Consider the following 26,537-nt stretch of genomic DNA (forward strand, 5'->3'; position numbering starts at 1 on the left):
CCATTTGCCAGGTATTGATCCAGATATTGTCGAAGGTGAAGGTTCTCAGGCTCGGTGAGGGCATAAATTCTACTACAAGGAGGAGTAGATCCAGGTATCAGGTCTATCTGGCAGTCATAAGACCTATGAGGAGGTAGAGAGTTAGCCTGATCCTTCCGGAAAACATCTTGGTATTCTAGGTATTCGGGAGGTAACTGGGGAGTCTCTGAAGAAATTGCTGCCAGTGCAACACCAGGTGGAGGGTGACAAGTAGAGACACATTCTGGAAACTGGACCGTTCTTGCTCGCCAATCGATCAGAGGATTGTGTTTCTCTAACCAAGGTATTCCTAGAATAATCTGAAACTGAGGGGCCTTGATCACATCGAACACGATCTTCTCATGGTGTCCATCTTGACTTACTAGCGTCACCTCTTGAGTGGTATGCGTTACTGGCCCGGAGGCTATCTCCGTACCATCCACCGTAGTAATGACCTCCTTTACAGCCTTGGGACAAAGAGTTAGATTCATCCTCAAAACCATTTCATGATCCACATAATTGCCGATGGCACCGCTGTCGACGTAAGCTTCAATTGCATGTAATCGATCCGGATTATCAGGGCTAATGAGGACCATAGGTATCACGAAATGCGAGGTCACAGAACTGGTTTTCACGCTCGGCAAGAGGACCTCTATTCTTGTCGGGCGAGGTTGTTTCCCTGCTCAGAGTTTGTAACTTTGGTAACTGCAGCTCCTACTGCCTTCTTGGCAGGTTTCACCGGACAGTCTCGAAGAAAGTGCCCTGAGTTTCCGCAATAGAGGCATAATTGCAACTGTTTTCTCCTTTGCCGCTCCTTTTGTGTTAGAGGACCTTTCAGACCCCCTATTTGCATGGGTTCCCCGGGGTCTACTCCTTTGGAAGGAGTTGGCGGTTTGGAAAATACTCGAGCATCAAACTTGGAACGATCGGCCTTCCTGTTCTGCAGTCTGTGGTCAATTTGAACGACTAAGTCTATATAGTCCGAACAATCTTGTGGGGGATTCACTACTTGGGCTAACACATCTTTGAGCTCTCCACGTAGACCTCTATAAAACAGCGTAATCCTTTTGTCCTCAGGCCATTGAGTTTCCACTATCAGTCTGTTGAAAGACGCAATATAAGCCAAAAGGTCTTGATTACCTTGTCGCAACGAAAGAAGCTCATTGTCCAAGGCCTGCCCCTGTGAATGTCTTGCGAACAGTTTTTCCATACTGAGCTGAAAAGCTTGAAAATCATGGAGGACCGGATCATCTTGATTTACTAGAGGGATCGACCAGTCTGCCGCATTGCCACTAAGGTACGAAAGCACGAAAGCTACTTTAGCTTGATCAGTTGGAAAGCCTGCTGGCCGGCATAAGAAATGCAACCGGCACTGATTGATAAATACTGCAAACCTCTTTGGGTCACCAGAAAATCGTTCGGGCGGAGCCAGAGGTACATTCCCAGGTAGGTTGATCTGCACTGGATTCATAGAGGATGTAGAAGGAAGATTTCCCCCAGATGCGGGTAACTGGGTCTGTCCGGCTTGTGACTGTAGCAATTGTCTAGCGAGATCATCTGTTCGCTCCTTGGAAATAATCAGTTCCCTTCTTAGAGCGTTCGTTTCCTGACGGGCTGCATGCACTTCTGCCCTTAGTTCCCCAAGTAACTGGGCTAGCTGGTCGGTATCCGAGGTTTCCATAGCGCCTGGACGGGAGTTTTGTGGTAGGCTTTGCGTTCTGTAACGCTCACCTAATTCCCGTAGAGGCGCCTGTCTTGACTGGGCGTATACCGTATCTGCAAAGGTGATGTGTAACACACGGCTGGCTCTTTGGGCTGGACCTCTGTGCACTGTATGTCTGACTTGAAGGGTAAGATGTCTGCCGATAGAAAATATGGGATTAAGGAACTGGGTTATTGAATGTCTCTCTCTTCTTCCCTTTCTCTTCTCCTGTAGAACCCCAAAGGTTAACGCTCTCACCTTAGGTAAGTGAACGCCGTGCTCTCCATCTGCCTCGGGGCAGGGTGCTGTAACCAGTTTCTTCACTGGATAAGGGGAGCAGGCCTCTTGACTTCAGAGGACTGCTGTCCATCGTTTACTGCACGAACTGTAAGTTTCGAGTAATTCTAATGTCTTTAAAGTCTTTAGTAATGATGTTTCTTGTTTTGCAGGGTTCCGGCGATGGCGGATGACGGGCTGAAGTGAGTTGAAGATGGAGCCCGTGTGATGAATAGAAGCGCCTGGAAGCACGTAAGTAAGCGCTTGTTGCCTGCTTCACGATGCGCTCTAACTGTCTTTTTATTTTGCAGGTATAAGTTCGGAGCGGCTGCAGGGTGCCGGAATACCCACTGGGTTAGATGTGGAAAGGAGTAATGGCACGTGAGTATTAAAGTTCCCCAATGTCTTTTAACGCACCTTGTTTTGTCTTTCAGATGCGGGATGCAGCGCCGAAGGCCTCCGGGGCGTGCGAAGAGTTGGTAAGCTTTTGTCTTTCAGATGCCGGAATGCAGTGTGAAGACCTCCGGAGCGCACGAAGAGTAGGTAAGCCTTTGTCTTTCAGATGCCGGAATGCAGTGTGAAGCGTTGGTGACAGCCGATGGACCAGGTAAGTGAAGAGCTGTCACTGAAGACCGTAATGCTAACCTGTTCTTTCTTGTCTTTATAGGTGTTGCTGAAGACTGGATTCAGGATGGTAAGCCTTTTTCCTTAGGCCCAGGATCAGATGCAGAAGACACGATGAACGTTCTGCTGCAGAGGATGCAGAATAACGCAAAGCAAGATTCATCCATCGGGTGTGGTTTAAATAGCCTCCTGTAGTGCTTAGGTGTCTCCTTCCACAGCCACGCCTAGGTAAGAAAAGAGTTCCTGCTTTCCAGAAGAGTTCCAGTGTTCTGAATCTAGGGAGTGGCTCCTGCCCCACCCAACAGGAAAAGTAGTTCCAAACAGAAGAGGATCAGAGGCTCAACTGGCAGGCAAGTAAGCAGCATGGTCTGCTGCAGGTAAGTCCACCCAAGCATTATGAGCCCGGCGCTTCCAGCGCTGGGACTGGGCATATTTATGAGCCTGGTGCCAATGGCGCCAGGACTGGGTCCAAAAGGTCCCAATTGGGACTGGTTGGCACTCGGAACCTGGATTATGGATCTGCTTCCAAGGGAGTTGGGAAAACCCTGACCTTTTGGAAGCAGAGATCATGACACTTGTTGCTAGCTTGGTGAACCTGAGAAAGGCCTGGGGAAGTGAGACATTCCCCTTGTATTTGTGAACTGTATTCTTGTGTATCAGACAGACTGAGACAGGCAGCGGGAAGGAAAACATTCCCCCATCGATCCTTCTTGTGCCAGTTTTGGGAAGCCAGAGAAGGCTAGGGGGACACAGCTACCCCCACCCTGCACCCCTAGCAGTGTGAACTGGAAATAGAACTGATGACTTTCTTTTCTACATATTTGGCAGATTATCCATGTTGGAGAACTTTTTTTGAAAGACTTTTTATTGTTTGCAACAGCAATATACTACAAAACAGAAAACCACGAGGAGCAGTGGTCTAGTGAGTCAGCCCCTCACCTTATAATCCCCTAGAAGCATTGATCATTGTCACAGGTATATACATTATTCTAGATTCAACATATTATCTGGACTGGTCCATGTTAGCGGCATGTGTACTCCTCGTATGTAGGGTTCCCCCACCCACCATAGTAATTGCACAAATGCGTCATTCCAACGAAGATCAGCAATAATTATATGATCTATTCTCCAGAGTCCAAGACACATTTCTGGGTTTGAGCAATAAGATACTGTACATATGGACCCCAGATATCCCTGGGCCTGACACAGGGGTGTATCATCCTAGCATACTCCATTTCCATTTCTTTACAATAAAGAATGTCCTCTCGCCACTGTTCCAACTTCGGCTCTGCAGACCACCCCCACATCATCGCCACTCTCCTCTTAGCTAAGAGTAGGAGCAACACTGCCAATCTCCTCACTCGTCCCGGGATCAGTTTGGTATAACACAACATGGTGGTTACTGGTGATGGCACCACACTTTACCCCACCACCTCACTCAATTTCTCAAATACTTGCTCCCAGAACTGCGACAGTGACTGGCAGTTCCATGCCACATGCAGGAAATCCACCTGCACAGAGTTGCATCTAGCACATCCATCTAAGGTGTCTGGGAAAAATCTATGCAACAAGACGGGTGTATAGTAAAATCAATGCAGGCATTTAAAATGAATCGGCTTAAAACGGCTATTGATTGCTACCTTCCTTGTTTGCCCACAACAGTAAGCCCACACCTCTCACGACATAACACTTCCCAATGACTTCTCCCATTTCTTCCGGTAGGAGTCTCCCCTGCCTACCGAACACTCTGTATTCTACCATAAAGGTCAGACAGAACTTTACCAATATCAGCCCTCCCCAGGATCTCGTCTACTATAAGGGCCACCTCTGGTTCTCCGGGAAAAGAGTTTTTGCAGAGTTTCTTTCAATCAGAAATATAGAAACCAATCCAAAGATGAGAACCCCTTTACTCCTCATCTCTTCCACAGTCAGAAATTGCCCTTCCAGCAGGACATATTCAGTTGCTTCATACAACTTCCAAAACGTTAGTTATTTGTATTCCCGAGATGTGTATAATTGGGAGTTTCGGAGAGCAAATAACCTCACCCTTCGCCTTTCTTTCAATACGCGTCCATGATCTACAAATCAACTCCACCATGTTCAGGCTTTGGAAGTTCTATAGGGAGCTGTTAATATGAACGCCCGAAGGAGATATGGGCTGTGAGAGCTCTCACCACTTCCACATGTGGCCTATCTATATATTCCCCAAACCACTACATTAGGAATCCAGTTTGGGCTGCTTCATAGTACATTCCAAAGTCGGCAGTGCCAATCCCCCCCTATGCAATGGCTCCACCAATTTCTCCTAGGATACACATCCCTGTTTACCCGCCCAAACGAACCATAGGGTTTCCAACTGTATCTCGCAGAAATACGATTTTGACAGTGCCAGGGGTATATTTAAAACCACATAAAGGAATAGTGGCAACACGGCCATTTTCACTAGTGATATCCTCCCTTAGAGGGTGAGAGGCAACCCCATTAACCTACCCATTGCTGCCCGAGCACGCTCCAACAGAGCGGGTGGAAATCATATGCCATTGGAAGCCATGCCCATCATCGAATCGTGTTGTACCTTCTGTGAGTGGGAAAAATACAGATTTTGTAACATTAATTCTCAACCCAGAAAAGTCTCCAAAGGCTAAAACATCCGCCAAAACTGGGTCTAGAGTACCCATGATTCCCTAACATAAAGGACCATATCGTCCACATAGAGGGAAACAACCACCTTATGCTTACAAAATTGTATTCCCCTATGGACATGTCGTTCCCTAAGTAATTTGGCCAATGGTTCTATCGCCAAGGCAAACAACAACGGTGACAGGGGGCACCCCTGCCGCATGCCCCTTTCTAACTGTATACCTGTTCTGAGTTTGCCATTTACTGTAATCTTCGTGATAGGTAACGTGTAAAGCAAGGAGACCGTGGATACGAACCCCACCCTTTGCAATATCACGAAAAGAAAGGGCCACTCCACCGAGTCGAATGCCTTTGCAACATCCAACAATGCTGCTACAATTGCATTCCCATGCCTGACGACTGACATCAAGCCAAAACTGGTCATAGACCATAAGAAGTGGAGTGCATTTATCATCTGTACACCAATACAATGCCACCTGGTTTAAATAATTATGTATCTCAGATTGTGAAGCCTAAGTATGCGAAGAATATGACTGGGTGTAAAACATGCAAAATTCCCGAACAATATCTCCGTCCCCAACCTGTAACTTCCCTTGTTCGTTTTTACTCAATAAGATGTATCCGCTTGGCATGTCAATCCTTGTGGCACTCGCAAACAACCTACAGAGACGTTGACCCTTCACATTACGCTGAGCGTCCGCCTTCCCAAATAGAAATGTCACCTCATTCTGCACGAGGTTCCTAAACAAATCCAACTGTTCCTTAATCTCCACTTGCTTAGCAGGTATGTTCATGAACATACCCCCTTGCAGTTGCCCTATCCGGGCCTCGCTAGTTGCCAATTCTTTCTGAATCAGCTTCAATATCCCAGATTCCTTTGAGATACCCTCACCTCGTATCACACATTTAAAACTCTCCCACAGCATAGGAATCCACTGAGCCCACATTCTCCTAAAAAATAAATAAATACAAAATAAAGTAAAAATTGGTCAATAGCACACAGTATCTCTCCTCGGAATACCTGGTTCATCAGTCCCTCAGTTTTAAACCTCCAAGATGGCCTCCCTACCATTTTTCTCGGCTCCTCTCGGGTCAACACCACTGGTGAGTGATCTGACAATGTACACAGCAGTATTGTGGTCTCGACCACCCAACCCACAATTGTATCGGGAACCAAAGAAAATCCAATCGGGAAGCCAACTGATGGACAGTGGAGGGACATAAATAGCCTGTCTCCCATTCGTGCCTGGACCTACAAATGTCGATCAGGTCCCAGGCCCAACTCAGATCCCGTAACTTACAAGTTGCTTTCAGTAGTGGTCTCTGAAACCCCCACCCAGTCCTATCAAGGTCGGTCTCAAGTACCATATTAAAGTCTCTGGCCCATATAATCTCCACAGTTGAGTTCTTATCCAACTGTTGAGAACTCTAGGGTTTCCACTGAATCCTGGTTGGGACTATAATAATTAATAAAACTAACTGCCTGTTCATGTATAGCCCCAGACACCAGCAATGCCTGTCCCTCCTGATCTTTAGTCACTGAGTTCAGGTGAAACCCAACAGAGCTTGAACCAATATACACGCCCCTCTCGAATAGGAGTAGGAGGAGAAGAAACGATTACAGCACCAATTGTGCCCAAACCTTGTTCCCCTGTCATGGTCAGGTGTGTCTCCTGAATAAACACTATGTCAACCTGGTGACGCTGCATATATAGTAGTACCTTGTGACATTTCGATGGACAGTTCAACCCCCTAACATTCCATGTCATGCATTTAAGTGTCGTATCCATGATATTTCTGGAATTCCCCAAATTATATCTTGTGACATTGCACCACCCCATCAACCAGCACAGAAAAATCTGAAAGTGATAGAGAGCAGCCCCCATGACCACAACCTTCCTCTAAATCCTGCATACCCCCTTTGTTCCCCCATGCCCCCAACCAGCTCGCCAGTTACCTCCACCCCTCCCCCCACAACCCTCCAACAAACATGCTTTTGCATGAGGACATACAAGTGCCCAGTCGCCCTGAACCACCCTTGCCACTGCTGTGGAAAAGTGTTGCTCCAAATTCATCAGCTACCAATCCATGCTTCTGTCTCATGGGGATTCCCACCCCCTGCCTTCATTGTTCCCTCTACGACGTAGTACTCTTGGTAGTGGTTCTAGAAACGCATTTGCATCCTCTGGGTTTGAAAAAATAACACATGTCCTTCGTGTTCTACCCTGAGTTTGGCTGGGAAGAGCATGGGATATTTCTTGCCTCTCACTGAGTCTCTTTTTAACATTGTGAGGCAGACATGGTATCACAAGGGGGATGTGGTCACAAAAGATACAAATCACCAGTTTTATTTACTTCAAAAGGGGGTTGGAAGAACTCCTGTCTTGCCCTAACACTAGAGATGTGAACACACTCTACCATCTAAATAGAAAGAAAACCGTTCTAGTTGATCGTCAGTCTAAAAGAATAACAATTAAACTAGAAAACCTATTGCCTGCCCTCACTCTAATACCATACAAGTGAAATAGGGAAATGTAATGCACATGGAAAATCAGTGGGAAACAAAAGGATGACAGAATGGCATCAAAAGATTCTTAACCACATTGTATATCACGTGGGTAGGCTGGAGCACTTGATGTTTGGACACACTCTGCTATGTGAGTACACCTGGGGTAGCTGGCTTTGCATTCACGTACTCTGTCTCAAAGTTCGGGGTGTTGACCTCTAGGGTCTCCCTTTCCCCCCAAGCCCAGGTCAATCCCCTGCGTTTTGCAGCACAAACACAAAAGTTACAAGCTTTTCAGCAAAAACACAAACGTTCCAAAATGAAAATGTATTTTTTTCAAATTTGTATTTTATTGAAGATTTTAAGTCACATACAGCAAACTACAGTGGTCGGGGCTCGTACCTCAGCCCCCCAGGACAATTTTGACCATAAACAACATTGCTTACCCCCCTGTTACCCTGGTTCCTTTTTACCCAGAGATGCTCCAGTGGTGAGGGCCATGTAGTCACACCCCTCATATCCCCCCTTGTATCCGGATGTCCCATAGAGTCCCCACAATGGGGCGTTCACGGAACCTATTTGGGATCTTGTTTCTCGGGACCCATAACCATTCCCCAACTGTGGCCGGATGCAGCTGCAGGTTTTCCAGCGCAATCCACTGCAGGTCCCGTTGAGATCGGAGGTGAGGTATTAGGACTCTGAGTTGCACAGCCTTATAATAGAGCTTCATGTCTGGGAGGCCCACCCATCCTTTCTCCTTGTTAATAGCAATATACTGCTAGGGATCCTGGCCTTTTTCCCCTACCACAGAAACCTTAAAATGGAGCTCCAAATCTCTCTAAAGAATGTATTCGGAATCCGGATGGGGAGTATTTGCAACACATAGAGGCCTCTGGGGATAACCACCATTTTAATCGTGTTAAGGCAACCAAACCAGGATATTGTTAGCTTCTGCCATTTTAGGAAGTCTGCCTTTATTTTGTTCATTTTGACGTTTATGCCCAGGTATTTTCTTATGTTCAGGCTGATCTGCATCTTTTGTGATGTGAACCTTTCTATTTTCCCGTCCCTTCTCCTTTCTAGGGGGAAGAGAACCGATTTGGAAATGTTGATTTTCAGTCTTGCCATGGAACCGTATTGCTTGATCAGTAGGAGCACTGCAGGTACAGAGTTCATTTGGTCCCTAATGTGTAGGAGCATATTGTCTGCGTATAGTGCAATTTTGTATTCCACCTCTCCGATCGAGAATCCCACCACCTCTTGATCAGCTCTAATCTTTTGGCCGAAAGGTTCTATAGAGAGTGCGAACAGTGGTGGGGAGAGGGGGCAGCTCTGCCTAGTTCCCCTTCCCAATTTAAACCAACGGGAGTACCCTCAATTCACCATAACACACGGTATTGGGGACAAGTAGACCGCCATTATCCCCTGAAGGAGGTTTTCCCTCATTCAAAATGTTATGAGCACTGCCTTAAGGAATCCCCATTCCACCCTATCAAATGCCTTTTCATCATCGACTGACAAGGGGAACGGTCCCCACTCATCTCTTGGGCTCCATGAATTAGGTGGAGGGTCTTCGGCATTGTCTGCTCCCTGTCGGTCCTTCATGAAGCCCACTGGTCCGGGTGGATTAGCCCTGGCATGTATCCCTCTAGTCTAGTCGACCCCAGTGTATATTTTGGCATCTATGTTCATGACGGAGATCGGGTGGTAAGATGCGCATCTGAGTCATATAGTTTCTCATAGAAGGTTACGAAAGCCTCCGAGATCCCACCCCCAAATGAATCATACGTTGCATCAGCCCACTCGATTTCTGTGACCCATCTTTCAGCTCGTTGCCCCCTTAATCTAGCCGCCAGTAATGCATCCGCTTTGTCTCCTTTCTCGTAGAATTTTGTTTTAAAAACTGTAGGTTTTGGATTATTTTCCCCTCTTCTAGTAGGTACAGTTCATCCCTTTTCCCCCTTGCCTCTGCTATATATTCCTCCCACCTCCCTGATGGCTCATGCGCTCTTTTGTCCAATTGTTTTAGCTCTTCCATGAGCCTACTTTCGATTAGTGCCTGTTTCCTCTTTTCCCTCGCCCCTTCTCTAATCAGAATTCCTCTCCAAGTGGCCTTCCCAGCTTCCCACACGACATCTCTCTCAACCTCCCCCTTATGATTTGTCTTAAAGTATTCCCCAATTTCTTTGCTCATCTCCTAGTAAAATACAGGGTCCCTCCACTATGATTTATTACACCTCCATTTCGTCCCTCTGGGGGTCAAACCCATCCATTGTAGTTCCACCATAACCATATCATGGCCGGACCAAGAAATAGGAATGATTGTCGAGCCCTGTGCCGCTTCTCACAGGTCTCTAGATATATAGAGGTAATCTATTCTGGTTTATGTTCCATGCAGGGGTGAGTAGAAGGTATATCCCCTTTCACAGGGTTGGACATTTTTCAATGTGTCTCTGAGCCTATATCCCTCGAGTGCCTCCTGTAATTCCCGATATCGTGGTCTAGGCAGGTGCTTTTCCCTCTCCTGTAGTGCTTGTCTGTCTAATTCTATATCAGCCCATATATTAAATTCCCATCCTCTGATAAGATGTCCCGGGCTTTCTACTAGTATTTTTACAAGTATATTTTTCAAAAATCTTAGCTGACCCTGGTTTGGGGCATAGACCGTGGCAAACATGAAGAACACTTTCCTTATGGTGCCCGATACCAGCAGGGCCCTTCCCTTCACATCCGACCAGACCCTAGTCATTTCCATCTTCATTGCCTTATTGACCAGAATCCCCACTCCTCCCTTTCTCAGGGGACCCGAGCCGGAGTATTCACTGCTGATTTGCCTACTTGGAATCCTTCTCTTCCTGTTTAGCGAATCTGGTCTCTTGTAGGAACAGGATATCCAGTCCTGACCTCCGGAATCCCCATGCCACCAATGATCTTTTCGTGGGCGAGTTCAGCCCTTTAACATTCAGGGTGCCTACCCTCAGGATGTCACCTCCGGATCCCACGTCAACCGAGGCTATGACGTTATGCCTGTCTGGGAGCTTGATTCCTGCCACTTAAGAGGATTATCTATGTCTGTTTGGGTTGTGCCATCGGAGACAGAAAATAGAGATAGAGCCTGTACCAAGGGTCCCTTCCCTTCCATCCTCCCCTCAAGAATCCTTCCCCCTTGACCACCTGGGTGTCTGATCTCCCCCAGTTAAGGGCACTGTTGGGGGCTGTCCCGGTCCACCGGGCAGCCCCATACTCGTGTCGGGTAGCACCCGACACAACACGCTGGAGTGCGGCGATCACGCCGCACGATGAAGGGTGGGGGTTCATCCCACCCGCTCCGGGACACCGGAGCGGCACACATGGCCGGCTGGCAACCGGCTTACCGCGGCCCCGGCTCTGGGGGCACCCAGGCCGGGGTCGCCACCCTGGCCCGACTCACAGGGCCAGGGAGACACACAGGGACGGCGTTGCCCGGCAGGGGCACCGTCCGGACGGCGTTGCCCGGCAGGGGCACCGTCCTGGAGCTGGGCCCCTTCCTTGGGCCCAGCACACGTGGTGGGGCGCCGCCATGACGCCAACCCAAATAACACACACACCACGGAGTCTGGATGGTCTCGACTGACGAGCCGGAAGCAGCTCGTCCCTTTTATTAACGTGGTCACATGGGAAGCCATGTGACCACAACACACACTGGAGGATACCATGTCCTCCGGGCAGGGGTGACATGCAACACTCCTCCTTTTTCATATCGACAAAACAAAAACCCCAAAATCCCCATCTAGCCACAACTACTACTATTTGAGCCACTCTACTACTTTGCACACCCTTTATTAACCTGGGTGAGTGGCTCTCATATCACTAAACGGCACCAGTGAGGGCTACTGGCACCACATAAAGCACTCTGAGCCTGCAGGTGGGCACCACACAACATTGCCCACTAACTGGACCATTTTTAAGCAAGTCCATGTCTGCCGGCTCACAGTCTTCCGGGGAATGTCACTCATGATGTCCATCTTCCGTATGGAGTCGCCGGAAGCCAGCTCGCACCCTCACCAGGGTTCATTTAGGACAGTCACAACACCGTCACACAACACCGGCAAAGCCGCACCTGGGTAGGCCCAGGGGCCACATCGGCCAAGTCCAAAGTCTTCGGAGGAGGCCCCCTCCGCACGCCTCCTTTCCTCTCCTTCATGCCTGCCGTTTATTTGCCGTTGGGGGAAAGCCGGTAGCCCCCTTCCGTTGTTGCAGCTGCAGCCGCCACCACTCCTCTTTTCCTTGCTCCTCGGGGTGGGCGCGCACACACACCCTCGCGGGCCGTCCCCCTTCAGATGGGAATGGGGACAGCGGAGGGGCAGCTGACTTCCCCACTGCGGCGGATGCCGCTCCATTGCCAGTAGGGGCAGGGCGGGCAACTCCTCTGCCCGCTCCTCAGAGCGAGCACTCCCCTATTTTTTTTCATCGCGGGCCCAGCTGATAATGGGCCCGCCTCTTTTTTTTTTCTTTTCCGGCGGCGATGTTTGCCGCGGCCTGCGGGGGGGGGGCAGGCAGCTCTCCGCCCGCTCCTCGGGGCGAGCACACTATTGTGCTTGCGAGCCCAGCTGGTGCTGGGCCCGCCTCCTTCGTTCCTTTTGCAGGCCCTGTTGGATTCGGGCCTGCAACACACATTCTTTTTTTTTTTTTTTCCACGCGGGCCCAGCTGGTTTTGGGCCCGCCTCATGTCTCGCCGATGGGGCAGCCGCGCGGTGGTGGGCGGCCAGCTGGCATGCTGGGGGAGGGGCCGCTCACCTCTCCATCCGGCGACACCGCGTGTGCTCGTCCTCCACTGCACCGCTCGCGGGCGCCCTCTCCCTTCCTGTTGGTGGTGGGGGCCGATCACCTCCCTCATGCGGGCAGGCAGCACCTTTGCGGGCCCCGTTGGAGATGGGCCCGCATCACTTCTTTTCTAGCGGCCGACGCCGCAGATCACACCTCCCCCAGATGGGAGGGGGGGCAGCCCGCGCGGCCACCGCCGCACCCATCTGCATTGTGGGCCCAGTTGATGATGGGCCCACCCGTGCACTCGATCCTCGGGGCACGCAGGGCCGACCTCGTCGCCATTGTTGGGGGCTGTCCCGGTCCACCGGGCAGCCCCATACTCGTGTCGGGTAGCACCCGACACAACACGCTGGAGTGCGGCGATCACGCCGCACGATGAAGGGTGGGGGTTCATCCCACCCGCTCCGGGACACCGGAGCGGCACACATGGCCGGCTGGCAACCGGCTTACCGCGGCCCCGGCTCTGGGGGCACCCAGGCCGGGGTCGCCACCCTGGCCCGACTCACAGGGCCAGGGAGACACACAGGGACGGCGTTGCCCGGCAGGGGCACCGTCCGGACGGCGTTGCCCGGCAGGGGCACCGTCCTGGAGCTGGGCCCCTTCCTTGGGCCCAGCACACGTGGTGGGGCGCCGCCATGACGCCAACCCAAATAACACACACACCACGGAGTCTGGATGGTCTCGACTGACGAGCCGGAAGCAGCTCGTCCCTTTTATTAACGTGGTCACATGGGAAGCCATGTGACCACAACACACACTGGAGGATACCATGTCCTCCGGGCAGGGGTGACATGCAACAGGCACCAGGTTGGAACCAAACCACCTATGGCACACGTTCAGTCGGGTCCCTTTGTCGTCAAACCACTTGTTCTATAGCCCTTCCTTCTTGTCACCCCTATAAAGGTTTCTCAAAGAACAACAAATATCCTCCCCTGAGTTGCCTGTCCCCCTCAATAAACCATTCACAAGATAACAACATCAGTGGGTTTCAAACAACCTACAATTTAGAGCCACCTAACATGGGTGTCTGGGTTTTGATCACCATCCAGCAATCGATGGTCAAAGAGGCGCAGTCCGGTGTTAGGTCACCACCCCCATTGGGGTGCCCAGCTTCCTGTACTTTTGGGAGCCTGGAATATCTCTCCTTCTCGAGCCCTGCGCTTGCCATTGTCTTTTCCCTCGAGGTGTGTGGGTTCTCTGCATCTCCCGTGAGCTCTCTGGTGACCCTATGTCCATGGTGAGCCTGTGTTTGTAGCCATTGATTTAGAAAGAAATGGAGAAAGGGAACCCCCACCTGTATCTGATTCCTTTCTCATTTAGCCTCTTGGTGAGGGGTGAGCAAAGCCTTCTCTTTATGAGGTTGAGCGAGGACAGGTCTTGAAAGACTGTGCTCTTTGAAGAGCCATATAGCACCTGGCCCTTTTTCCTCACCCGTTCAAGGATCTTAAGCTTGTCCCCATAGTTATGAAAGCGGGCAAGGACCGATCTGGGGCCTTCAGCTGTGCTTCTGGCCCTGTGGATCCTTTCAATGTTTGCCTCATCTATCATGTCGTAATTTCATACAGGGTTCTCCTCAGGTCTTTCTCAGTCTCTCCCTCTTGGTCCGGGATCCCAAAAATGTGGAGGTTGTTGCGCCTTTCACAATTATCGAGGTCGTCCATTTTGAGAATTATCTCCTCCTCTCTCCTCTCCACTTTTGAAAGGCATACATCCATCTGGTTCTCCAAGATGTCCAAGGAGGACTGGTTGTGCTCTACCTCCTCCAGTCTTTCTTCTATCTTGTTGATCCTTTGGGTGATTTTGTCGACCCTCCCGCAAATGTCCGCTCTCAGATTACTGATCTCTTCCATTAGTGCTGCCACATCTTTTTTGGTTGCAGCTGCTTCTTCCTCGACCTGAGACATGGTGTTCCGTTTGTCTAGTCCTCCTTCATTTGTTCTTGGCCTATATTCAAAGTTAGCTAATTTAGCACTTGCGTCCATGTGCCCCCCCTCTCTCCTCCGTATATGTACTTGAGTGAGGGTAGTCCCCCTGCTGGCATTCGCTAGTCTCTTTGTCCCCCTGTGGTGCAGAGATCTCCTGGGCATCGATGGTTTGAGTCCTTGTCTGGGGTTTGATCTCGGATTTCCTCTGAGGCTTATCAATTTATGGAAATCTCCTATTGCCGACTTGTCCGGAGCAGACTGACACTTCGGTTAGTGGGCTGTAGGGCCTCTCACCTTTTCAGGGCCACCCTTCCACAGACCGGGGTCTTCAATCCTGGACCAATCTGCTCACATTCAACTAACACTCTTTCAAGTGGGGAGGCGGGCACACGCCCCTGGAAATGGGGGCCCACACCTCCCTGTTCTCCCTCTGGTTCCACAACCTTGCTGGTCTTTTGGGATTCTCCCAAACTACTTTGGGCCTCCTCTTCTTCCTGGTGGCACTCTTGGCTGTGGGGCCCTGGGATTGTGGGGCCCCAACCTTATTCACTGTGACTCCTCTTGGCGCTGTGGGCCTGGGTTCTATTTATCTCCCTCAGCGTGTGCGAGTATCCAGATCCTTCTATGCAGTAGTCTCCAGGGGGACCGGTCTCCTGCTCCCACTGGGGCCGGAGCGAACTATGTGTGGCTTCCAAGTCCAGTTCCTCTCCGGCTGCCCGAGTCACAGGTCAGGTAATGTATGGGGTGCTGAGTGACCAGCACTGTGTTCTAGCCATACAGCATTGGGGGAGGGGTTCTCATCCCCCACCTTGCGCCCCCCTCTCCCTGATTGTGTCTGCTATGTGGCCCGATGAGTCAGGAGGCCCTCGGTGCCTCCCCCAGCGTTTCAGTGCGGGCCCCGAGGGACTGACTGTTGGGGCCTCACCCACCTCTTTTTTGTTAGGCCGGCCGCTCCTCTGGTTCCGGACACCTCCGTGCTGACTGAGTGGCCTCTCTCCACTCCTGTGATCCACTTCCGTAAGGATGCTGGATCTGGAAGACGTGGGGTCTCGGAGTGAGCCACAGATGGGGGGTCACACCCACCTCTTTGTCCTTCTCTAGCGCCGGCCTGTGCGTGGGCTGGGCAGCTTCCCTGCCTTCCCACTAGCTGTGCTCCGCATCCCAGGCGGGACAGAGCACTTTAGTTTCTGGCCTTGCTGCAACGTGGCCGTTCTTTGGATTCACTCTTTCACCCTGCTGGCGGCGTCCTCACTTCTCCCTTAGCACAGGGTTAGTACCGGGGGGGGTGAAAAGCGGGGGCTTCCTTAACTTTTCAGGACCACTGTGGGAGAAGCACAGAATCGGGGACTTCCCATCAGCACGCCCCCTGGTGGCCTCCATGAAAATGTATTTTAAGTCTCTATAGGCCCTCTCAACCGGGCCCCAGCCTCTCACTTTCAATTTCTTTCCTTGGTTCCCCTCTTTCAGGCTCAAACCATTTCACTTTACTTTCTTGGGGTTCCCTTCCCCTATATTTGTTCTTTAGCATTTGCTATGCCTTATGGTACTCGTAGGCTTTTACACAGTTTGAATATTTGACAACATTCAACAGTTCGCACAATCTTCTCAGGCTCTCTTCAGCCTTGGGTTTAACAAAAGAATGTCTCTTTTTAAACACAATTTTTGGCTCTCCCTCGTTCGGCCTCGGCACCATTTCAAACACAATTTATGGGTCTCCCTCGTTTGGGCTCGGACCGATTTCAAACACAATTTCAGGGTCTCCCTCGTTCAGACTTGGACCAGTTTGGTTCCCAAAAGTTTATCAAGGCCTAATTCCTTGAGGCTTCCCTCGTTCGGGCTCAAGCCTTAACACATTTCACAGAGTCTTTCGAATGGGCGTACTTTTGTTTTCCGCCAGACCACTTTGCTACTTTATTTTACAGTTCAATGTCACTCCATTTCAAAAAGAACTTCAAGTCCCATAATGCCTTTCATGGTCCTTTTTATTTCCTCAATGCGCAGGTTCCTGCTCCAGCCACATACACGCTCACTGGGATTCCTCTCTCTTGCCATGTGACTCACCCGGTTAGCGCGGTTCTGGCGAGAAACTTCTCTGAAGCTTCTATGGAGGTCTCTGGGTTGAGGTCAGGGGTCTTCCCACCTGCCGCTCAGGTACCAGGGCTTCCTTTCACATGCCCAGGGGAAACGATTACGTCTGTGGACAGAGTCTGCAGGATATGATCTGCCCTCTCTGGCTCTTGGAAGGCACAGCTCCTCAGCCCTGCTGCAGCCCTTCAACAACACAGTATCAGCATCTTAGCCCTCAGCTCCCTTCCAGACTCTCCTGGGTTCTTGCAGCACTCTGCTCTTCAGCTCCTCTGGTGCACACTGCATCCTCAGCTCGCTCAAAGTGTGTGTCAGTGCTCCATTTATTATACTGACAGGGAGTGTTAATTGGAGTCAGATGTAGGGGGTTGAAAAGGGAGGCCTAACCCTGCCTGTCCTTGTTAATGGGACAAGATGGAGACTGATGGAGACTGTCCATAGGAATCCATGTTAGATTGTTCCTATGGGCAATCTACATAGCTCTGCTCTGCTTCTTCGTCCCAGTAGTTTTAAAAGAAGACAATAGGGAGGAAGTATGGGAGTTGTAATTTTCTCTAATGATGAAGGGAAACTTCTGTAAGTGTTTGTTAGAATGAAGGGGGTAGATGTGTGGTTGTAGGCCAATGGGTTTTAGATGATGATGTCCCATAGTGACTGTGGGGATGTCGGATAGGGACATATTTCTTCTCCTATTCATCCCTTTAATGTTAGTACCTGTTGGAATTGGGGAGGGGGCAACGGGACAGGATTCATAACCTATAAAGGTGGAGGATGTGTTGGGTAGGGGTTTGTCAGAAAGGGGGGAATACTGCAGCTCTCCCGAGGGCATTCCTCCAACTGTCCCCAAGGACTCCCTGCTCAGGTGATCCTTCTGCACTGGTCCACCCCCAGGGTCTGGTTGCAAAGGCGATGGCTGTGCCCTGGCCACCTGAACAAAGAATCCCTGGGGTCCATAAGTGAGAAAGCCCTCAGGTTTCTCACAAACATCAATATAAGTATTTCTGGATGCTTGCACTTTGTCTGAGAAATTGGGGAAAAGACGGATTGACACGCCCTGTTACAACAATTATTCTTTTTCTATGGCCTTTCGCAGGGATAGGTCTCTATCACAATAGTTCAACGCTCACGCTATTATTCGGTGACCTCTTTCCACAATGAACACCGCCAAGAACTCCTCACCCCCAAGGACCTCCCGCAAAAGACCCTCAACCATCGGTTCCATACAACGTTGGTCAGCCGCTTCAGGTACTCAGACTATTCGTAGGTTATTCCGGCATGAGCGTGATTCAAGCTCTTTTAATCAGCAAGTTCCTAAGAGCCCTCCGAACTAGAACCAATTCCCTTGTAGCAGAAGAGGATTCATCTTCAATTGTTGACACTTGTCCCTCGACTTCATCGAGCCTCTCCCCATGTCTGTCCAGACGTACCTGCATGTGGTCCACTTTACATTTTAGGGTGTCCATTTTCCCATCCAGTGACAGTATACCTGCCTGCAGTTGCTCAAGCATAACTTTAATATCGCGGGGTGCTCCACTAGGGTCCAAAAAGTATGACTGACGTGCTCCCCCCAACCCTCTCTGAGAACCCTCCAAAATTTCTTGGTGCAGGGCGGAGTTGAGGTCTTAAATTTCAGATTTGATTGTTGCTTACCAGCTTTCTGTGATTTCGACATGGCCCTGCCTTCCTACTGTCTATTCCACACAACACTTCTGCTTCTCGTTGATTGAGCAAGCAGGTTAGACCTCACAAGGCAAAGTGGTACTGACTGCAATCTCCTCCACCCCCACCCCATTAGCCAAAGTCCATACAGACCTACGACCTGCACATCTTCCGGGGCAGTTAGTATAATCCTGCTGTGCACCACCATGTATAGCAGCCCTCCGAGTTGGCTCTCACGTCACCTACAAGGACACGCCAAGTGTCTTAAACTGCTCCACTACAAAATGATGGCAAGAAGGGAGGGGATCCAGGCCTTATTGGCTACTCCCTGTTATCATTCCAAAATCCAGTCAGCCCGATCCCCCCTCATGGTCTGTCTATCCAACCACAGCGGTGTTACAAGCAGCTCTTTTTTTTTTTTTCTTCATAACAACATTTTATTGGTCTTGCAGGATAAAGTGTTACATGCAACAATGTAATATATCACATCTTAAACATTTAATTAGTGCCTTTGTAGTCCGATTTGGGTTGGAGGATGGAGGAAATGGTGGGCAGATTCTGAATGTGGCTCTAGAGTGGGAGAGTTCTGGGAACATGTTCCCTCAGTTCCGGTATGTTCGGGGAGTGGTCAGGAATTAGTAGAGAGGGCTGCATTGGAGCCATCTAGTAAGTGGAGGTCTCCTGGTGAGGGTTGGGTATTTGGCTGCAGAGTCCAAGAATGGGTCCCATATATTCAGGGTTCTGTTTAGGGAGTCCGAGCAAGCAGCTCTTTTACAGATATCGTGCACAAGATGAGTGAACAAAGCTGCACTACTTAACTAAGTGTTGATCAAATGTCCCCATTCATCCATAGTTTCACATTTGCCTCTACCAAGGTTGCAGCCCACATAGAGTACACTCACCCTGTGCGTGCACTGTGATTCAGGATTCAGCGTGCTTCCTTGTTCGTATATCTCAGCTAAAGTCCTGTCATTCAGACCGTGCAGCAGCTGAGCACAGCGTGTTCCTAAATCCATCAGGCTCCTCCGCACAATGGCCCTAGCAGGAATCCTGTCATTTAGTCTGTGCAATAGGCCCTGCCTGCCAAGACTGGATACACACTCTGCATGTCTGACTCCAGCAACTCTTTGTCCCTCATAGATCAGTAAACTTTGCATGGAGGTTATCTGCTGTTTATGTTCATTTTCCAGCAATAAAGAGTCAGGCTTAGCTTCCTAGTGTCATACAGGCACAGGACAAGATGGCACAGTGCACAGCAGACCCGGGCCTTCTCCAATGCAGCTCAATGTCGGGCTGTCACGCAATTGCAGGGCTATGGTTTCATGCTGCACAGTTTCATGCAAGCACAGCGGTTTCAGGTTTCCACTGCTATCAGTGCACCATCCATGCACCCTGAGCCGCACAGCAAAGCTGCAGCCCTACACTTCGGCGGTGCTTGCCCATGTCACTCACGCGTGGGCAGCAGGTCCCGTGAGATGCGCTCACACAGCCCTGTAGAGTACCTCACCAGATGCAGAGATGCAGCTCCAATGTGCACACTGGAGCTACCCACAAGACTGCAGATGTTAGGATTCACCTCTGCAGGGGTCGATCCTCCCACCTGCTGCCATTACAGTAGCAAAAGTCTGCAGGTCTACAGATGCCAGGGCCCACCTTGACGTAGGTTGGTTGTACCATCCTCCGCCACTACTATGGTGGGAATCCCTCCACACAGTACCACAGCAATAGTCTTTGCACGCTGGGACCCCCGTCAGACGGCGATCTCTCTGGTGGTCTGTTTGCTGGGCCCAGTCATCTCTCACCTCCGAGCCAGCAACACTGAAGTCTGCTAAACCTGGGCCTCCGATCGATGAATCAGCGGAGCATCCTGCGATGGCGGTGGGACTGTTCCCAGTCTGCACAGCCTCCTTTTCTACCTCATTCCCTGCACAGGCCGCCTCAGTTAATTTCCTCACCGCACCTACAGCATCACTGTCTCATTCTCTGCCAATAATACACATGGGAACACCAAACGTTCACAGAATGTCCCCCACTTGATCGTATAGTCGCAGCATGGATCCCGACAGTGGCAAGTTGGGATTCGGCAGAATACTTTCCGGATCATCTGGGGTGCTCAGGAGCTCACAGGCTTGAAGCCATCTTGACTGGGCTCTCTAGTGCCCCCCATGTTGGAGCACTTACTGGGAACCTTTGATTTAACACAAGGAGAATCAGAATCCTTAATATTTTTGTTGAGGCAGGGCAACCTAGGGACTAGATAGGTTTTATTTTCTTTACTTTTACTCCACAATACAAGTATTTGCCACTATTGTGTCAGACTGGTACTTCTGCAACCTTACAGTGGGTTGTCAGGTGGTTTTCCGCACTATATTTCCTCCTTGCCATCTAGGAGGAAAGCTTTGTGAGTCCATAAGTAATTGGTATACAGTAAAACACAAATCCTGCACGGCATCTCCCTCCTTGATGCAAATAAACAACACTGACTTTTCCATCGGTGCAGTAGTCAAGCGATCATAACCAGAGGCTCAGGAAAGAAGCCCTGCCCCATGGATAGTTATATGAACACATCAGCTTATTTTATTGCAGGTGCTGCAACACCCACTGAGGCTACTGCAATGAAGGCTCCGTCCCGACAATCTTCTCCAACTGAGCTGCAGTCAGTTATGAAAGGCATGCAGGAGGATTCACAGCTATTAATCCCAAATTAGATGATCTGGTTGCTAACATCAATTCTCTATAGACTAAACTGGATAAAGAGAGCTGATGAATCAATGCTGTCGAATGAAGTATTGGGTTAAATACGTAGAAATGGTGTCACAAAACTTGAAACCAGTCACTGCTTTTAAAAAAGGTTTAAATGCGGTCAAGCAAAAATTCAGAGATCTTGAATCAAGATCCAAAAGAACAAATGTTGAAATAATAGGAATATTCGAAGCATCCACCTCTGGACCGATGAAAACGTTTGTGGAAGACCTGCTGTGCACACTGTTGGAAGATCCAACTTTCTCTCTGCAATTCCTGGTGGAGCAAGCTCATTGTTCATTGCAGCCCAAACCTAATCCTGAGGCCCTCTCCATAATATTATAGCTAGACTGTTAAACTACAGTGACAGAAATCTGGCCCGAAGCTTGCCAGAGAGCACACTGAGAAATATCACAACTCTAATGATGTCTTTATGTACCTGGATTTCTCTCCCTATGTTCAATCTACCAGCAAGATATTTGATGCTGCAATATACCTTCTTTGAGAGAGGCAAGTTCTTTATGCAAATCCAATGCTGTTGCCTGCTAAATTGAGGATACAACATATTCTTTTTTCACAACTCTATCAAAGCCCATTGTCCTTTATTGAAGCCAATATCCGGCCTAGGCCCTTGCAGACTTTGGACTGTGGTAATTCAGGATCAGGAGAGGGACAAAGCAGCTTGTTTTTCATACGTTTATGGTAACCTAAATTAATAGTCTAATATCTGCAATACCACTCTAATTGATAGAGTGGTCACGACTAACCTGTGGAATCCCATACTAAATAGACTGTGCCTGTTTTTTTGCTCTTTTTTTATAAACAAGAAGGATGTAGGATTATGTAATAGTATTTGTAATACGTGTGTTGTACTTCTCGCTGTGTTTTTCTATCTTTTTCTATCTGTTTTAACTATTGGTGAGCATTTTTGATACTTTGAATAAATTAATATAAAAGATGACATTGTGTGTTGTTTTTAACCTGATATAAGATGGTTCCATGTTCCGACACTCTGTTCCTTTCGCCTAATTGCAGTAATTGAGCAGTGATTTCTTCTGCTCATTAATACACTGTAGTTCACTTGGCCCTAGGTGGCAGCACTGAGAGAGGGGTAGCAAGGAAATCGGAGTGGGGCAGCGAGAGGGGCCGCAGGGCCTGAGAATCGCCCCTTGGACTAGAGGAGGGGGCCCTGGTGAGCCCTGCACAGAGGTGCCCCAGCACCAGGAAATTGCCAGTCACAATACTTCTGGCCGCATCTGCGTCTTTGTCTGAGGCAGTAACCAGGAGACTCACAGGGCAGGCACGGGGTGCATCTGTAAGGAGGGCTTCCAGCATTCCGTCTTCCGGACTCCCAGGTCGAGAAAGGTTAGGCAGCACACCAGGAACAGAAACCGTGAGTGGCGGCAAGGTTGACCCCCAACACAGAGCAACACGCGACGTTAAGTCCAAAGAGAGCCGGGTGAATGTCGAAGGCCAAAGCTGATTCCCTGATGTAGGCTGCAGCTGCTGGTGACCCACTAGGCACCCTCCCTACTATATGGGGTCAAGGGGAGGTATGGGGCCCAAAAAGACATCACCTAACATGGCAGACCTCAGGGGGGGGGACTGCTGGGGCATCGGCATCAGAACACCCTATCATGACAGGACTTGCACAATGGCATAATGAGCCTACAAACCTCGCTAACTAAAGCCTTTCAAGAGCAGTTTCAACTAATAAGAGTGAATCTCAACACATTGTTGTAAATGAGGCAAGAAGTGGGCAACTAGGTGAAAGGATGGACCTCCTCAAAAGGGGCCTTCAGGAGGTGGAGACTGACACAAAAGAACAGAGCGAGGCTATAGAACGACTGAATGTCGCTGCAAAAAATCTTGAACTACAAATGGAGGATCTGGATAACAGGTCATGTAGGTTATTTAGGATTAATATTCGGGTAAGTAGCTTGCCTGAGACAGTAACAGACCAGGAACTAAAGAGGCAGGTCCAGAAGATCTGTGCAGAGATATTGGAGGACATGTTGGTTTGGATCAGATCCACAGAACTGGTACGACGCTGAGAAGCCATAACTGCAGGCTGCAAGATGTCTTAGAAGCCTTCACGCACTTCACACCGAAAGAGGCGGTGCGACGAGCTACAATGGCGAAAGAACCGCTGTCATATCAAGGATCCCCTATTGAGCTATTCCAGGACTTGGCGGGGAACATGCTACTCAAGAGGAGGCAGATGGTCCCAGTGGTCAGGGAATTGGCCCACAGAGGAATCCGCTACAAATGGACCTTCCCATTCGGGTTGCTCCGCCCTCCGCAGCCCAAGAACTGTGCGAGGCCAAGGCCCTGGGAGTGGGTGACAGCAGGGGAGAGACACAGACGGAGAGCCCCCAACCCAGGCCTGGGGCGGCCAGGGGGAGGGAAGCCTGCGGAATGACTACTGATGGAGGAGGCGGGCATGCACTCTATGCTTCACATTAGAGGGGTGGTGGATACCGAACGCTTACAGTTGGGCAATTGGAGCGCAGGTGGTCTGTCCATCTTGTATTCCATGAGGGGGAAAGGGCCGGAAGGGAGACTTGAGGAGGTTAGGATGGGGATTGGGGAGGGGAGGGAAGCAAATCCCAGAGTTGGTGGTCGGGAGGGGGGAGGCAGGAGTTATGGGGAGTAGGGGGGGAAGCGTCAGAGGTTGGGGACCGGTGTCGGGATCGGTTTAGTAGGGTGTACTTGTGTAGCAGGGAAAGGGGTGGCTGGACGAGTCGTGAAGGTGTGAGCAGCGGTGCAAAGCAGGGAAACTGAGCAATGTCTGACTGGGGCGAGGCGTGGAGGTAACACGGAAGCACTGACTGCATTCAGGTGGGCCACACATAAAGTAAGTTGGTTAAATTCTCCCCCCTCAAAAGGAAAAAACTGGAGCTATTCACGAAAACATCAGGCCCACATATCTTGGCTCTCCAGAAGCCCCATCTCATGCGGAAGGACCAGGTGAGACTCTGTTTGAAGGGTTTCTCCCAATTCTTCCACACTTCAGGCACGAACAAAACGTGTGGGTGGCTTTAGCTTTCCAGGATGGAGTGGATCTTAGGATAACGGAGTCCAGGACTGATAGAGGAGGCAGGTATGTTATCATAATAGGATACTATGAGGGAGTGGCGTACACGATTGCCTCGATCTATGCCCCTAACTTAGGCCAGAAAGCCTTCCTGAGAGATGTACTCGTTACACTTGAGGGGTTCGCGAAAGGCCACATTATACTGATGGGAGACTTCAACTTAGCCTGGTCACAGGACCTAGACAGGAGTGCAGGGGGGCCCTCCCAGAAGGGGGGGGTGGCTTCCAGATCACTGGAGGATCGATTTGAGACCATGGGCCTTCGGGATGACTGGAGTGGGGTACAGGGGGATAGGGAGGGCTTCACCTTTTTCTCCATTGTGCGCTGCTCACAACCCTGGATCGACAATGTGTGGGTTCCGTCCCCCCTAATGGGGGAAATCAAGGGAGTAGAGGTAGGTCCACTTGGAATAGCTGACCATGCAGTGGTCACAATTGATCTACAAACTTCTGGCCATAAACCAGGGATCTGGGGTTGGAAGGTAACGGGAGAGCTCCTGAGGGACCCCGTCATAAGACAGAAAATGCAGGACAAGATTCATAACTTCTTTGACGCCCTCAGAAACCGTGCCAGGAGCCTATTGGCTTTGTTGGCCTTGGCATAGTAGCATTGGCAGACAAATAGTAAGGTCCTCTCGCTTTATTGGCTCTCAGGACATTTAGCTGGTCTACTGCTTGTCTATATTCTCTCATGACCTTCCTGGTGGGAGCTAACCCTGCTTGCTTCCTAATATCTTCGACCTCCGCCTCCAACTAGGCCTCTAAACGCTTCATTGTTTGTCCATCGTTGCTTTGGCGGCTATGAGCTCACCACTAATCGTAGACTTAAACGGTTGTATACGAATTGTTCGTTTTACAACTGTTCGAATGACAATTGACCTTTTCACAATTGACCGAATTGTGAAGGTCAATTGTACCATATATGTGGGGGGAAACCCCCCACAACCCCCCACCCAACGCCAAACCCCCCAACATATATATATTCGGTCAATTGCAAAAAGGTCAATTGTGACCCTTTAAATTCGGTCAATTGTTCATTCGAATAATTGTAAACGAACAATTTGGGTAATACCGACTTAAACGCATCCCAGCGGATGCGCTCCCTTGTATCCAAGACTATTTTTCACAAATACTGTAACTGCGGTAACAAATGAGCAAGGTATCCGTTATTCTCTTACGGGGGACATGCCAGAATGTTTCGCCCGATATTACGTGGACCTGTACTTGTCCCAAGTTTCCGCAGACCGGCTACAGGAGGATTTTTGTAGTAGGATTCGACTGCCCGTGCTGGGAGCCGAGGCTAGGGAAGCACTGGGGTGCAAGACATAACTGCTGAGGAGGTGCAAAGGGTCATATCTGCATTGCCCTTAACAAATTCCCTGGGCCGGATCGCTTCACTACTGAATTCTACAAAACCTTGGCCAGAGTCCTGGTCCCCCATTTTACGGGACTCTTTAACCACTTCCGTGGGTCCGGTCGCATCTCGGCGTTCGAGGAGGCAAAAATCGCCCTCATCCCCAAACCCAATAAGGACTTAACCAGGTGTAGCTCTTACAGGCCAATCGGGTTAATCAATGTTGATGCAAACATGTGTACCAAAATCCTAGCTACCAGACTGGAGGGTTTTCTTCCAGACCTGAACCACCCTGGCCAGACGGGGTTTGCACATGGCCGTCAGACGTTTGACAACATTAGACGCATTCGGAGGATGTGGTGGAGTAAATTGGATAGAAAGGGCTTGGGTTATCAATGTGATCTAGAATAAATATAAAGGTAAAAGAGCTGCACGCCTATGAGAAATTAGAGATTAACCCCTGAAATCTCACCAGGTTATAGTAAAAGAGACACTCTTTCCAGGTTGTGCGCTTGTCTCAGTACACATTTTTCACCATACAAATAATGAGTATTATATAATTTGACACGTGTTTCGAGCATGGGTCATTTTCAAGGCATAGCATAGTTCTTGTGTAGTTGTGTTCCTGATTTTTCCTATTATGATTTGATTAGCAAAGTTAATCTTTTATGTCCATATACTCAAGCTTCTTATGAAGTATGTCTGTTCTTATATATTCTCAATCAATTAAGGACACGGGTTTCGACCATGGGTCGTTTTCAAGGCAGTCAATAAACAAACAAACAGAAAAAAAACTTTTTAAATTCCAAATAATAAGAAAAATTATACATAATCCAAATCCATCAACATTAATAGATAATGAAGGTGTTCCTCAACATTACCATTTTCCAATTAAGTTGATTTACATTTGGTCAGAAGATATCTGGGTATACAGATAACCCCACAGTTCTCGGGCTGGTTCGCGTCAAATTACCCATCTATGTTGTCCTCTATTAAAGCAGACCTTCATAATTAGAGAACTCTTAGGATCCTCCCGGGTGGGCAGACTAGTAATGGTGAAGATGCTTACCCTGCCACAATTGCTCGATCTGTTCCAGGCCCTGT

Source organism: Ambystoma mexicanum, chromosome 2q (genome assembly GCF_040938575.1).
Source record: "Ambystoma mexicanum isolate Mex_15411 chromosome 2q, UKY_AmexF1_1, whole genome shotgun sequence".
NCBI classification, from domain to species: Eukaryota; Metazoa; Chordata; class Amphibia; order Caudata; family Ambystomatidae; genus Ambystoma; species Ambystoma mexicanum.